Source organism: Acanthochromis polyacanthus, chromosome 9 (genome assembly GCF_021347895.1).
Source record: "Acanthochromis polyacanthus isolate Apoly-LR-REF ecotype Palm Island chromosome 9, KAUST_Apoly_ChrSc, whole genome shotgun sequence".
Classification (NCBI taxonomy): domain Eukaryota; kingdom Metazoa; phylum Chordata; class Actinopteri; family Pomacentridae; genus Acanthochromis; species Acanthochromis polyacanthus.
This window is the reverse complement of record NC_067121.1, coordinates 14309367-14325311: the sequence shown is the minus strand read 5'-3', so window position 1 is coordinate 14325311 and position 15945 is coordinate 14309367. Positions and strand designations below refer to the sequence as shown.

General features: G+C 43.4%; 1 long non-coding RNA gene across 1 annotated transcript; it reads right to left on the bottom strand.

The window, feature by feature from the left end:
• Nucleotides 1-13790: 13790 nt before the first annotated feature.
• On the bottom strand, nt 13791-15681 carry LOC127535426 (uncharacterized). The gene is made up of 3 exons (XR_007944275.1): nt 15262-15681; nt 14556-14668; nt 13791-13864 (listed from the first exon to the last, which is right to left on the bottom strand). It is a non-coding gene; the product is annotated as an uncharacterized LOC127535426 (long non-coding RNA).
• Between the last annotated feature and the right edge of the window lie 264 nt (nt 15682-15945).

Genomic DNA, 15945 nt, shown 5'->3' with positions numbered 1-15945 from the left:
GAGGTTCTCTTTGGGAGTGACCAGGATGGATAGGATCAGGAATGAGTACATCAGAGAGACAGCACATGTTAGAGGCTTTGGAGATAAAGTCAGAGAGGCCAGACTGAGATGGTTCAGACATGTCCAGAGGAGAGAGAGAGTGAATATATTGGTAGAAGGATGCTGAGTTTCCCACTGCCAGGCAGGAGGCCTAGAGGAAGACCAAAGAGGAGGTTTATGGATGTGGTTAAAGAGGACATGAAGGTAGTTGGTGTGAGAGAAGGGGATGCGGCAGACAGGGTTAGATGGAGGCAATTGATTCGCTGTGGCGACCCCTGAAGGGAAAAGCCGAAAGGAAAAGAAGTTTAACCGCTATGTAATGGATGCAAACGTATTTGAGGCTAAGTAGCTAAGCTAAATGAATTATGGAATAATAATAAACGTCAGAAGAACTGCAGCCTAGTGGCTCGGGGCTGTGCAGCCTGAGAACCTAATTTAAATAATAAAAACTGGGTAAGTTTATCCCCGTGTTTTGGAACAATAGCGCCACCAGCTGGAACCGAACAACTACACGACGCGCTCATGTTACGCGTTATGCTGCGCACGGTGCAGATCAACAACTATTGTGTACAATCAGAAATTGCGACCGCACGCGTGTGTGAGCGCGTAAAAGTATTTGTCAAACAGTGACAGACAGGCGTGTACACGCTGCTTCATACGCACGCAGCTTCTTGTTACGCGTGACAGAGTTCGCGCACGTCATTTCCGCGTACGTGTGAGCGCGTGACCGAAATGTTCTATTATCTTCATGTGAGCGTTAATGCGTGCGTTTGTAAAAAAACGCATGAATTTTACGCGTGACCACTCCGCGTAGTGTGATTGCCGGTGCGCAGCAATGGTCACACGTGAACGCACGCGTGAACGGGAGGCCATTATAAGTCAATGGGGAAACTGCATTACGCGTCAGGCGCATAGGCGTCAAAGTACGCGCGCCTGTGACACGTTCAGTTGATAGCTGCACACGCTTTTTGACACGATTCTGACGCCATACACACCCACACACATTCTTGCGCGCATCCGCGCACTCGCCTACACACACGCGCACCTCAACACACACATACACACACACTCACTCACACACACACACTCAAACTCACACACACATACACACACACACACTCATTCACACACGCAAACTCACACGCACACATGGATACACACAAATTCTTATAAAGGTATTTAGGTGGGGACACACATTCAGATAGAAGGTGATTATTACCCTTACTGCTATATTTCAAAAATTTAGTGCAGGTAAATAGCCTTTTAACAGCAATTTCATCAGAAACCTAGTGAAGTCCGGCTTATAGGCCCTCACTTTCAAAAAAAAAAAAAAAAAATAATAATAATAATTTTTCGCATTTATAGGGATACTTACAGAGTGATCCTCGCTAAAGCAGAAATACACACACACATTTTGCAGCAAGGGCTGCTGCACAAATAAAGGGAAAAGAAACAGGATTTATTAAAAGAAACTGCAGCTGATGTTTGCTGTTGTCTGACCTGGCTGAAATTGGAGCATTTTAAAATACAATAAGTCATTATTATAAGAATAATGGGGATTAAACAAAGCAAACTGTCTGATGATCAGCTGACGCCTGCTGAACTGATTATGCTACAGCATCCTACCCAGAAGAGGAAAATAAAGAGCTGCATGAGAAAATGGAATAAATTTACAGGAGGACAAGATAAATGACCATTAGAGGGCACTTTTAATTTAAGGTGCTGTGACCGCGTGGAAAACGAATTGAGAAGAAGTGACAAATTAAATGACCAAAAGCATCAAAAGAAAAGACTGAAAAACTCTGAGCAGAGAGAAATTTTACAGCATTTTAAATATGAAGGAGTACACAGACAAATGGCAATGCAGGTGGCTTCAGCTCCGCCTCTGCCACCTCCTTACAATACAGAGGCTAAGGGACAATTTTCCTTACGTTCTCCTGAAATGGATGGAGAAATAACAAGAACTCTGACAGTACAGATGTTTGATAAAAAAGATGCAACATCAAAAAGTACATCCCAAAAAACCGAAACCACACACACTGAACCCCATTATCAGAGAAGAGTTACAATGAGAGAAGACAGGGGGTCAGAGGACAGCATTAGGAAAGCCATGGAACAAATGAATGAAGAAAAATACAAAGTGCCTTATGGCATTGATGTTCTGAGGGATGATTCTGGTTATGTGTCTCGTCCACTGGCAGCATCAACCCCATTGAGCAAAGTGTCTTCAGAGCAGGAGCAGGAAGTGGGAGAAAGAGAGAGAGAAAGAACATATTGGGAGGAACATGAACAAAAGGAGAAAGAACATCTCCTACAACTTCATGCATATGAGGAAAGAATTAGAAAGGCTCAAGAAAAGACAGATGCAAGTGCAGAACGCATCTCACAGAGATGGTCAGAGACAGAAAGTATAATAAAAGAGATGAAAAAGCAAGTAGATAAGAAATTGGAAGCTTTGGAATCAGAAGACGACAGTAAAAAAGGGAGCAGCCCAAGCAGGGAAACACTGACAAATTGTGTGGGAAGACATGCAGCATCGGTCCAACGCAGCTTAAGCCGGGACGACTACGAATCGGACTGTGAGAGAGAACAGGAAGTCCTGGATACAGAGGAACCAGAGGAGGAGGAAGAAGACTCAGACTCAGACGACCCTGTGAGTAAACATTATGATGTGAACATTGCATTGTTGTCTGAACCTCCTACTCCTAGACACCTGAAACTACGAAGCAGAACTGTTTCCTTCCGGTGTGGGAGAAAAAGGACTCCATCTAATCCCAAAGGAAAGACAGAGACTGCAGCTCCACAATATCCTCTGCTGGCCAAGGGGCCCTGTAATCAAGAAAGGTACTTGGGGCTTCATGGATTTAACGGGGTTAATTAACCGTCTTCCTATGCTGACAGAAAGCGCAGAGATGTGGATTTCTGCCTTTGAAGAACAGACAGCTGGAATAAAGTTGGCAGTGGGGGACTTAAAGGCTCTGTTGGTGAAAGTAGCTGGAAGAACAACGGCTCTGGAAGTTTGCACGGATGCGAAAGTAGGTGGAATAATGTGTTCACATGCATATGATGACACACCTTTTAATGCCATTCGAACACAGGTATGGGAGGCTCTGAGAAAAGCCTACCCCTCGAGAAGGGATCCATCCAAACTGGAGAAGCAGACCCTGGGACAAGATGAGAATCCTCTGCAGTTCCTACAGAACTATCAGAGAACCTGGAAGCTACAGACAGGAGCAGAATGGAACAGTAATGAGTCATCAAAAGCATTGTTTCTGCTTTATGTCAAAAATGCCATGCCTAAACCTGTACAAGAGAAATTGAATGGGGTGGTGGGTTTGTTGAAGATGGACTGGCCGGTGTTCTCTGAACATATTGTGCATTTTGTTGAAGTTTATAGAAATGAACAGAAGGCTGCAGAAGAACAAAGCAAACAGCTAGCAAATAAGCTAACACAGCTGCAGATAGGAGAACTGACAAAGCAGAAGAAAGACAAAGAAAAAGCTAGACATCAAGCAGCAGTGACAGTTGTAGCACCTGAAGTAAAGGCAGAAGGAGCCAAGCCTGAGTCAACAACCGCAGCAGTAATCCAAGCTCCAGTGTATGCTGCTGGTATGCAATAACCCCAGGTGCAACAGCCTCAACATTCTACTAACCTTCCTTCTTATACTCCTGTACAGCAGCCTGTTCAGTCTGTCCAGACTCAACCTTCACAGGCCCCACCCATTCATGTGCACCTCAACCAAGGAGGACCGGCAGGGTACTCCACACAGGGAAGAGGAAGACCCAATTTCCGTGGGGGACCCATGCAGCGAGGAAGGTGGAGAAGACCGTATCTACCACAGCCTCCATATCCACCTCAGCAGCAGCCACAGGTTGGTGTCACTGCCACATCAGGTCAGCAACAACTGCAATGCTGGGGATGTGGGGGAAATGGACACATGCAGAGAAACTGTCCCAGCAACGCCAACATCTCCAATCCATGGATGGGACCAGCAGCAAACTGGCAATATGGAGGCCCAGAGAAATCACAAGGGGAGGTAATCGCACCAGTACTAACACAACATCCACAAAGTGAACCCAAAATAAAAGTTGCCATACATGACCGTCAATATGTTTTCATGGTGGACACAGGAGCAACGTACTCATGTATTGGCAGGGGAGGGGCAGGTCTGCCCCTATCCTCATCAAAAATTCGAACAATAGGTTTCTCTGGGAAGGAACAAATTACTCCTCTAACCGAGCCAGTGCCAATGCAGATTGGAAATAAAATAGTATGTGCACCTCTACTATATTCCATAGACACCCCCATAAATCTGCTAGGAAGAGATGTACTGTGCAAACTCAATGCAAAAATAATGTGTTCACCTGACGGAGTGTACTTTGAGGTGTCAGATGATGATGCTACTGATGATGCTACAAATGCAACACCTATCATGCCCCTACTAACTGCATCAGACTCAACAGAATGAGCAAATGAAGAATGCACGTGTGTACTGGACCAGACTCACCACACCAGTCTCTCACCTCACTCAATCTTGGGAAACCTGGAAGCCACTGGTAATGCATCAATACAATGCAGCTCGAGAACCAGCGCTGCCTCTACATTGTACCATGCTATACGACGAACATCAAAGCTATGGTGACTACGATGACTGCTGGGATGAGGTAATCAATAACACTACCACTATTCTACAATATCAAGACATCATTGTGGGACCTCAAGGCACTGCAGCGAAAGTAAGACTTACAGAAGAAATGAGTGACTGGTTTCAAGTGCCTGAATCGGTACCACACATTACTTTGCTTATTGCAGAAGGACATGAATCACATGATTTAGGACCAACGATGCGCCAAAGCCAACAAATAAAAAACTGGATTCCAACAGACTGTAAATTTCTCAGTGTATCTCCTGACGGGCTCTATTTGAAAATTCAATGTACCGATGCAGATGAGGCTATAGCTGAAAAAGTAATGTTACCAAAAGAAGCTAGAAAGCAGATGGTCATTTCAGAAGAACATGTACCTTTGTTAGAACAAGTTCCATCGCATGTCTGGTCAGAACATAAAACTGATGTAGGGCTAGTCAAATCAGCTGAACCATTGCAGTTTCAAATCAAAGAAGGAACCAGACTGCTTTATCAGAAACAATATCCACTGAAATATGGTGCCACAGAGGGTATTAGACCCATAATATCTGGATTACTAGAAGCAGGAGTCCTAGTAAAGGTTAGGAGCCCCTGCAACACACCAATTTTCCCAATACGAAAACCAGGAAGTAATGATTATAGACTGGTGCATGACCTCAGAGCTATTAATGCCATCATCACAGAAGAAAACCAAATAGTTCCTGACCCTCACACTCTATTGTCCAATATACCGCCAAACACCAAGTGGTACACAGTCATAGATCTGTGTTCTGCTTTTTTCAGTGTACCCGTTCATCAATCATCGCAATATCTGTTTGCTTTTACCTATAAAGGAGAGCAATACACATACACACGGTTGCCACAGGGTTTTGTTCATTCTCCATCCATATTCAATCGAGTACTTGCCAATGACCTAAGCCATGTAGACATACAGTCAACCACATTAATGTATGTGGATGACATCTTGATCTGCTCAGAAACAAAAGAACAGTGTGAAAAAGACTCCATCACTCTCCTCAAAGCCTTAGCAGAAGGAGGTCACAAGGTCAGCAAAAAGAAATTGCAGTTCTGCCAGAAGTCTGTAGAGTACTTAGGCAGACAATTGAGTGGAGATAAACGATGCATAGCTCCATCTCAAATAGAGGCCATACTTAAAACTCCAAAACCTCAGATAGTAGGCCAAATGCTGACTTTTCTAGGGATGACAGGCTACAGCAGGCCGTGGATATGTGATTATGCTATTAAAGCAGCTCCATTAAGAGCACTCATCCGTGCAGCAGGACAAGCTAATCAGTCAACAAAACTCCAGTGGACCACAGAGGCAGAAGGTGCATTCCAATCCTTAAAGCATGATATGCAGACAGTTCCGGCTTTGGCTAATCCAGACTACAGCAAATTATTTCATCTTTATGTAGCAGAGCGTCAAGGTTATGCATGTGCTGTACTAATGCAAGATTCTTCTACAGGAAAGCAACCTATTGCTTATTACAACACTAAGCTAGATGCAGTAGAAGAAGGCCTGCCTCCTTGTTATCAAGGTCTGGCCGCAGCAGCCTTTGCTTACAAAAAAGCTCAGGTCATAACTATGGGTCACCCTGTAACACTGTACACATCACATCAACTGCATGCCTTATTGACAGGACCACACTTTGTTATAACACAAGCCAGACGCACTGGCTATGAGGTTTTGCTTTCAGGATCTGAACTAACCATTCAAAGATGTACAACTGTCAATCCAGCCACTAGAATGGTCCTTCCAACTGAAAGAACCCCACATGACTGTTTACAAGAATCAGAAGCCTTTATGAAAGTACGCGACAATCTTTACAATCAGCCCATTCCATCAGATCTCATTTTGTTTGTGGATGGATCTTGTATTCGTGACGTGACCGGCATCAAAGCAGGTTATAGTGTAGTTCAGTTAAATCCAGATAACACCTTTGAAACATTATTGATGGTAGCTGTAGAACAACCATGCTCGGCCCAATTAGCAGAAATCAAGGCTTTAACTACAGCATGTCGTTTAGCGGCTGGTAAGCGTGCAACCATTTACACAGACAGTGCCTATGCATATGGAGTTTGTCACATCAATGCTAGCATTTGGAAACAGAGAGGTTTTGTTCGTGCTGATGGAACTCCAGTGCTTCATGGCCAGGCTGTGGCAGATTTGATTATGGCCATGCAGCTACCGTCAGAGTTAGCCATAGTTAAGTGTGCAGCCCATCAAAATAGCACATCATTGGTCGCCCAGGGCAACAACTTGGCAGATGAAGCCGCAAAACAGGCCACAGGACAAACTATACAGGGCCCATTGTTGACTGCACAGGATTGTGATCCTATAACTAACCTTCAATCTTTAATTGATGCCCAAACAGCAGCTCCTGAGGCAGAAAAACGCTTATGGTTGCAAAGGGGGCCATTTCGGACGGCTGCCCCACATGAGGGTTTGTGGAGAAGTGCTCATGGTCATTTTGTTATGCCATTGTCACTATTGAACGTAGCTATTAAGATCATGCATGAGCCAGACCACTGTTCTAGAGTTCAGGTGTTGCAGAAACTACAGGCTGTATGGTGGTCACCTTATATGGCAGCGGCAGTTGACAGGGAACTCTCCCTGTGTCCTCATTGTTCAAAATACAATATCAGAAAGATGTTCCCACACCCAATTGCTCATATTCCCGTCCCTGAGGGACCCTTTAAACATCTTATGATGGATTTCATTGACATGATTCATCGTGTACGGAGACAAAGGTACATTTTGGTTGTTGTGTGTAGATTCAGTCGTTGGGTGGAGGCCTGTGCCTCCACAACATGTGACAGTAAAGTGGTAGCTACGTTTCTTTGTACTGAGGTATTTCCTAGGTTTGGTCTGCCTGACACTATTTCATCAGATAGTGGTCCTCATTTTGTTTCCAGAGTGGTAAAAGAAACATTTAAACTACTCCATATTAAGCAGAAATTTGGCTGTGTTTACCATCCTCAGTCACAGGGCTCTGTTGAGCTCGCCAACGGAATCCTGAAGACAAAAATAGCCAAAATCATAGCTGACAGTGATGGCAGGTTAACCTGGGTTGATGCTCTGCCTATTGCCTTAATGGCAATGCGTTCACAAACTAACAGACTAACCCATTTAACCCCGCATGAAATGCTTACAGGACGTCCTATGCCTGTGCCACAGCACAGGGGCCCGGTGGAAGGCCCCTCACTACCTCAACTGCAGCAGGAGTTGGGTAATTATTTGAGATCTTTAACTAAGATCCACAGACTTATCTTCCAACAGGTGAAGGAGGCTAACAACAAGGACGAGACTCAGATCCCGCTCGACAAGCGTGACATCCAGGTGGGCGACCAGGTGTTCATAAGAGTGTTCAGACGGCACTGGAACGAGCCACATAGAGACGGACCGTTCACAGTTGTTCTTACCACTCCGACTGCTCTAAAAGTCGAAGGTAAGCCCTACTGGTTCCATCGTAATCACTGCGCTCCCCATCGTCTGCTTGAGCCACCTGGTCATCACCCTGACCAGCTTGCTCTAACTACGCCACCGTTGCATGCTGAAGGGGCAGCACACAGCGCCCCCAGCCGCTCACGTTCTAGCTCACCTGCAGTGAGTGGTGCGCCCTCACAAGGGCAGCGAAGGTCTGCACGACTGCTGGCACGCCGTCCCCAAAAAGGGTATAAACACCCCACTCGCATTGGTTATGTCTCCCCAACCACTACAGACACTGATGGTGCAGTTGTTTCTCCAGCTTCTCCAGAGACTGACAGTCCTGCTGTGGACTCCCCATTCTCCTCTCAAAGCAGCTCTGATGGAGCGGGATTCCCTCCTTCCTTCCCTCGAGCGGGCCCCAGTGGACAGCTGCCCTCCGGGGCTGCCCCCTCCGTGCCTGACTCTTCCCCTTCTTCGCTTGCATTCTCTGCTGAACTACTCTCGTCTGAGGGTCAGCGTGTCTGGCTGGACTCAGACTCTGACTAACCTTTTTCTCCTCTGGTTGCTAACCCTTGGTGGGTTCGCAAGGGGGGAGCTACTGTTGACTGTTCCTGAGGACAGTGGACACTCATCAAACTCACTACAAACATGTGCTATGGCAATGACTACTCTAGTGACTAACTCAAAGGGTGTAGAATGGAATGATCAAAGGTTAATTGTAAATTATGTGAAGATTGATGCTTATGACCATGCTTTAATAACTGTTTTTGTTGATTCTGAACCAGTAAGTAAGCACTGGATAGGTTACCCAAGAGCTAAAGAATGCCATGGAGAGGGGATGGTGACTATAAGGGTAAGGTGCACATACTGCCACTGTCAATTACGATAGACTGATTGTGCCAACCAGAGCCAATTTTCTTCTGAGGAGTTCCTCTGCCAAGACGAACGAAGTGAAGAAGTTGTAAGAAGTGACAGTATGTCCTTGGAGCCTGTCTGTCAGTTGGAGTGCGACCTTCTTTGCTTGGTTAACTTCCTGGGAACTACCACGGGGTCTTCTGCACTTGTCCTCATCAAGTGCAAAGGATTTCTCGCCATCTTTGCTCTCTGATCACACCACAGAGTCATGTGCTTGAAGCAGTTAATATGACCCTCTTGCCATCTTGCCAGAGAAGAAATGATCTGGGAGCTGTTAGGCTAGTCTGGCATTGGCACTGACTACACCTGCATAAAGTCCAGGACAGATTTATAAACAATGTTGGAGTTTGTTTTTGTTTCCTGCAGCTGCATCTTTAACCTCTGCAAGATGTCGTGTGATTTTTTTTAAAGTAGATATTTGAGTGTGTAAGGGCTATTGTGTTAGCCTAGCCGCGCTAGACCCAGGTCTGAAGACACAAGGGTCTGGGAACTCTCGACAGGGAGGGAGGCGGGCTAAAAGGTTGTCTTTCAAATCACTCTGCAGCAATTGGGTAGGTATACAACCAATCAGCGCAACGAATAGGCTGACGTAGTTCCTAGAGCGCCGGAAATCAGAGGATGCAGGAGTTCGGTGAAGCCTTATTTATACAGTCAATGGGTGAAGCTCAAGTATATTACAGACATGTTAACAGAAAGATTATTCAGAGTCGGTGCTAATGGAGCTCAACGGCTGTTGTTGACCCTGGCAGAGAATTAAATTCATTGCCGTGGGTTGTCTAGCACGGCTAGGCTAGTTGTTTCCAGTTGTTTCTGTCAGAATCGTCGCGCCTCTGTTGTCACTTAGTTACACCCGCCTTCTGACTCTACACTTCATGGTGATTCGTCGGCCAGTTTTAGGAGCATCCAACCTCGAGGCTTACCGAGGGTAACTAGACCCACCCTGGCAGAGAATTAAATTTGTTGCCGTGGGTTGTCTAGCGGGCTAGGCTACTATTGTGTAGCTGTGTGTGGCATTTTCTATGAAAAGAACAAAGTTACAGGTGCTTTCAACATGTGCATCAAAGTCAAATTTGCCCGGGACACTCAACGCTCAATAACCTGCATCAGCAGAAATTCACTGCAAGCTGGATGTAAGATGCAACAATTTATTTCTCTCTCTTTCAAATACATTTTTGTGCTGCAATTTCATACACAGACACAATTTTCATTATCTGAGAACCTTAAGATCACACCTATGTCAAAATTGTGCCATTCATTTACTCCATTGGAGAGCAGTAAGCCATCATATGCCCCCTATTGGAAACGAAGAATATTACATGAAATTTTTTCCACTGGCAAAAAATAGAGAAATGACACAATCTGGTATAAAACATTAAAAACTACAATTTTGAAGTGTTAAGTTAGGAATTAAATCAGTTTTACCTAACTTGTATTATTTTGTACTGCGTATAACAAGGAATGAAAAAAATGTAGTTTGAATGGGTTTCAACTGCCCAAAAATGGCCACGATAGAGCCAAGTGTTACAATTGTAAGAATACAGTATATTTTTGATATATTTAAAGAGCTGAAGTTGAAAATTAAAAGATCTGAAAAGAATCCAGACCCTAGGGAAATTTCATTCCATTTGCATTAACACAGCTGAAATGGTCAAAAAAGAAAGCAAAGTGGACACAAATGGCCACCAGAGGGTTAAAGTTACCAATTAACCTCAACATGTTTCTGGACTGTGGGAGGAAGCCAAAGTACTTGGAGAAAACCCACACATGCACAGGGAGAACATGCAAACTCCATGCAGAAAGATTCCATGCCAAGATGTGACCAGGGGATCTTCTAGATGCAAGGCAACAATGTTAACCACTAAGTCACTGTGGGGCCCCAATCCAAAAACATGCTGAGGTTAATTGGTGGTTCTAAATTGTCTGTAGGTGTGAGTGTACTTTGTCTCTCTATGTAGCCCTGTGATAGACTGGTGACCTGTCCAGGGTGTCCCCTGCCTTCACCCTAAGTTGGCTGGGATAGACTCCACCTCCCCACTATAGAGGATTTAGCAAATGAAGAGTTCATTTGCAAAAATAGGTAACTCCGTTTTCAGAAAACTCTTTTTTTATTGTTTACTTGAGATAATAATAACACTAATAATTTTTTTTTCTCTATTTTGTCATGTATTTTTCTACTGAGTCAAAGCCACTCAACTTCAGTTTGACTGACATTATGTCAAGTAAACAATAAAAAAAAGTTTTCTAAAAATTTATCAAAACGGAGTTATCTGTTTATGCAAATGAACTCTTCAAATATTTCTCGAAAAGGTCAAATTCTTTAAAGGATGTGGCATTATATAAACATCAAAAGGTAAAAGTACCATCTAAAACCTCCAGATCTTCTGTGCATGTTCTCCAGTCCCAGCAGACCGAATTTATCTCTCTCTGCTCATGTCAGGCCATTTAGGTTCATTATGTGTCAGCAGTTGATCTGTGAATGCCTGCCTGGAGTTTAGTGTCATGTGATTCCTTATTGTGGATGACATGTAGTACCAGGTCTCAAGTCTAGCACTTGAATTATTAAGCAGGTTCTGTTGGACTGACCTGACTGTGACCCGAAGCAGCAGCACAGTGTGAGAGGTGGATGCGGTGTGTGTGACTGACTTTTTTCTCCGTGTAGGCCAGTGATACAAGGCATGATTGAAGTATATTAGTGAAAACATTATTTAATCATCAGTTACAAGTGCTAGCAGAGCTGGGTTGACTGAGGATAAGAACAGGGAGTGAAATGCAGGCATATTTTTTTCATGCATTCTTCACTCAAAAGCAATGGCGCCACCAGGCGGTGGCCTGGGGTGGCCACGGCCACCCCTACAAATCTGCTGGCCACCCCACTGGCCACCCCACTGGCCAGTTACAAATATCAATTGCCAGTTAAGCTCACACAGCAAGGACAAGGCTCAGACTGTACACAGCCAATCAGTGGCGACAAAGAGGGTTCCTTCCCCCTTGATTGCCTCATTGTCTCACAGTCACGTCAATCACTCGACAGAGTTCTGAGTAGGTTGAAAATTCTGACAGCATCGCCATTGAACTGCATCGATCAGCAGCACCAATCTGAACAGAGGACTATGAGTAAGTCATACTTTCTTTTGTAAAAATAAGTGGGAGAAGTAATATTCGTCATGACGTGCTTTGTAAGTGCCAAAAGGTGCTGCTACAGCAACCTGTTAGACCAGCACTGCTATGCTTTTAAACTTAATTGAGTTACAGGCATAGTCAGCTAATGTTAGCTGCTGCTATTATTACTCCACCAAGGCCTAGTGGAGTTATGTGACGATCTGCATACGTTTGTCTGTGACTCTGTTAGTCTGTGAATCAGTAGCGGCTGGTGAATTTTTCTCTTGGGGGGGCGCACTTAATTTACCAAACCAAATAGCAGAGTCGGCAACACCGGAATACAAGAATTGATGTAAATTATGTTCACAGCCATTTGATGTGCTATTACTATGCACCACTACGAGGGTACACCTAAGCACTACTGCTCAAATAGACAATTAAATGCACATAAATGTAACCAGCTAGTGAATTTGAATTTATCTCCCCAGTGTTTGATATGATTTGCTCCAGATAAGGTGTAATTGGTACACACAAACCCTTAAAATCTCCTTTTCTATAATTAAACAAATTAAGAATGTATAAATATGCAAATCTTTTTTTTTTTTTACTTCAAAAGTAAAAAAAGAAACAATTCATTTTTCCAGCTTCAAAGAGTGCCAAGTGCTTCTTCTGTCCAGCAAAATCTTTGGAACAACATATTTATATTTACATACTCAAATAAACAAAAACAAATCCATACCTGTGAAACCAACAAACATTGGGCATTTTGTTAAAAAAAAACCCTAACTATAAGGCTTAAAGTAGACAGTGCTTCTGTGAGCTAACTTTTAAATTAACAGCCTTACATGACAATGAGAAAACAGCAAATCTGCATATTTAAGATCAAAGCAATACAAATTTGTCACTTTGCCTGAAAAAAATGCTGAAACCATTAGGCATTATACTATGTATAACTGTGCATGTGACAAATAAAACCTATCTTATCTTATCTTAGGATTTGAGCCCAAAGTGCTTCTGTCAACTAACATTAAATATTTACAATGAAAATAAAGAAAAACAGTAATTCCTCAGATTTCAGAACGTGAAAATCAACAGGCTTTCAGTCTAAAGTGCCACTTGTGTCAACTAACATTTCTATTTACATTATTAAATGACAAAAAAAGCCAGCACCTCTACATCTGTGTTATTTTTTGTATGCAAGTTTTGCTCTTCTGTCTTGAGACATGCAAATTTCTCAATGACTCTATGGTTAAAATCTGGGGTCTCCCTGACAAGTTTCTTTTCCATAGAGAGCATGGCCAGTGCATTAAGACGATCCTGCAACATCGTGTTCCTGAGGAAGGTCTTGATTCTTTTTAGTGTTGAGAAGCACCTCTCAGATTCAGCTGTCGTCATTGGAGTCGTGATGAGGATCTTCAGGAGAGACACAGTCTCTGAGAAGGTGTCCTGAAGATTGTTGCTCATGAAGAGCTGGTACAGAGCACAGCACCATTGCAACTCCTGAACTCTGTGTTGCTGAGATGAGCGACAGTTCAGTTTTCAGCTTGCCCTTGTTCAGCATTGGATAGGCCTCCATGGTGGTGTTGAGCGCTGCTTCAGGGAACTGGCTGTTGTACTCAGGGAAACTGGCTGTCGTACTCCTGGAATCTGTCTCCCTTGAAGGCAGTGTAGCACTGATTAGGTGTTTGGTGAAGGCAAACCTCTCTTTTGCATGGCCCAGGATTGTGTCACAAACCTATAAAGAAAGACACATATTATATCACACAGAACCTACATAAAAGTGTCTTGTCCAATTGTTCACATAACAGCTTACTATGATTATACCACTGTAAAAGACCATACAACACACTCAGGTCAATTCCATATTATTGAATCTTATTGAAAATGTTTATCTACAACAGAATAGCATATACTTTATTGGAGAAATTTGGAGGTTTTGGGAATATGGTTGTGGACACCCTCATGTCCCTCTTAATTTACCAGGTTTCAAACATGTTACTTTACAGGGAAAATAACAGACTTCGGCCTTAGAATACCAGTGTTAATTCAACACAGATAATCAATTATTGTTGCTGACATATGTGTATGCACTAGCAGCTGTTTGTGCAGTTGAATTCTGTGTTTCATAAACGCCCTGCTATCTACATGTGGCAGTTTGTCCAGCAGGTTTATCAGCGCCACATGGAGCCATGTTGTTCAGATTTGGTAAGGTCAGGAGGAACCGCTGCCAGTTGATATTAGATTTATTTATGAAGCTGTGTCCTGATGAGTGGTGAGAAAAGTTTTGATTGTTTCAGGTCACCACTCATCAATTTCAGGGAGAGACGACGTCCACATATATATAGAAAGGAATAACAACAGGAAGGACAACAGTCACAGACATGTCGTAGGATACTAAGTTACCAGAGCCTCAGCTTTGATCTCACCTCTGTAGCTATCCTCTGTAGTTCATCTGGTCCCAGTGTGCGGCGCTTCTTGGCCAGCTGCTGCTGAGGCACAACAGCTGTGATGTTCTTCACTGACAGTAGGGAGGGAGTCTCTGACCAGCCCCAGAAGAGAAAAAAATTAAACTTTAGTTGCCAGGAAACAGAAAGAAATTATACACATTAAGTATCATAAATAATGACTTATTATGGTTAACATTAATCAGAAGGTTTTTTTATTACAGTCATGTGATGCGCACATGACTGAGTGTGAGTTTTTCATTTCACACAAATTATCCACAAATAAATAATGATGGAAACAAATCATTGTCAAAATCAATCATTGTTACTCATCACTAATACATCCAAGACTGCATTAGTTTTTAATATTTCCTTTAGCAATTAAGTGTTTGGGTAAAATTCAGTTTATTTATTTTTTCACAATAAACAATAGTGATATAATGTAAATGAACTGGGAATAAACGTAATAAAGAAAATGTTAATACTGTGAAAATGATCAGTTCAATCAAAACTTTTATTTCTGGACTGATGGTTTAAAATCTAACTATGTAAGAGGAAAATGACATTATTATATAATGATATTATTACGGTTTTTGACATGGACATTTTTGTCCTAATTGTACTGCATATGACACTTTTTGTGAGAGGACGCATAAGGGTTTATATGGTTACATACAAATGTATTTACCTGATCATCTGCATGTTGTCGGTGAAATGCTGCGTCACTCTGTGGACAAAGACCGAATCGATGGACCTCTTCTGGAGTTGGCTGTAGAGCATGTCCACATGAGGCATGATGCGGTGGAAAAGCTCCAGGAAGAAGCAGAAGGTAGCATCCTCCAGGAGTCTCACAAAACCTCCAGCTTCACGGACAGTGGTAGGATCAAAGTCACCTGAGTCCCTGATGGTTTCGAAGCACTGAAGGAGGTCGTCTTTGTGCTCAACAGTGTTGACAGCACGGCTGTGGAAGTTCCACCTTACTGTGCTTGCTCTTGGAAGCCTGTGTGCCACCACTCTGTCAAGCACACTGGTTCTCTTGGGGGATCTTGAAAAAAATCCTGAGAATCCAGCTAGGTCAGAGAAGAACTGACCAACTTTTGGGATACGGGATGTCCCTTGCTGCATGATAATGTTGAGCTGGTGAGCATAGCAGTGGACATAGTGTGCATTCACATCGCTCACTTTCTTCTGTACACCACCTGTGGCTCCTCTCATGACACTCGCACCATCATAGGCCTGGGAGATGAGCTTGCTCTTCTGGTCATCAGGGAGAATGAGGCTCAGCCTCTCCAAAAGTGCTGTGGCAATGGACTCAGCTGTGGCAGATTGCAGAGGTATAAACTCAAAAAATCTCTCCTGCACTTCATTCATT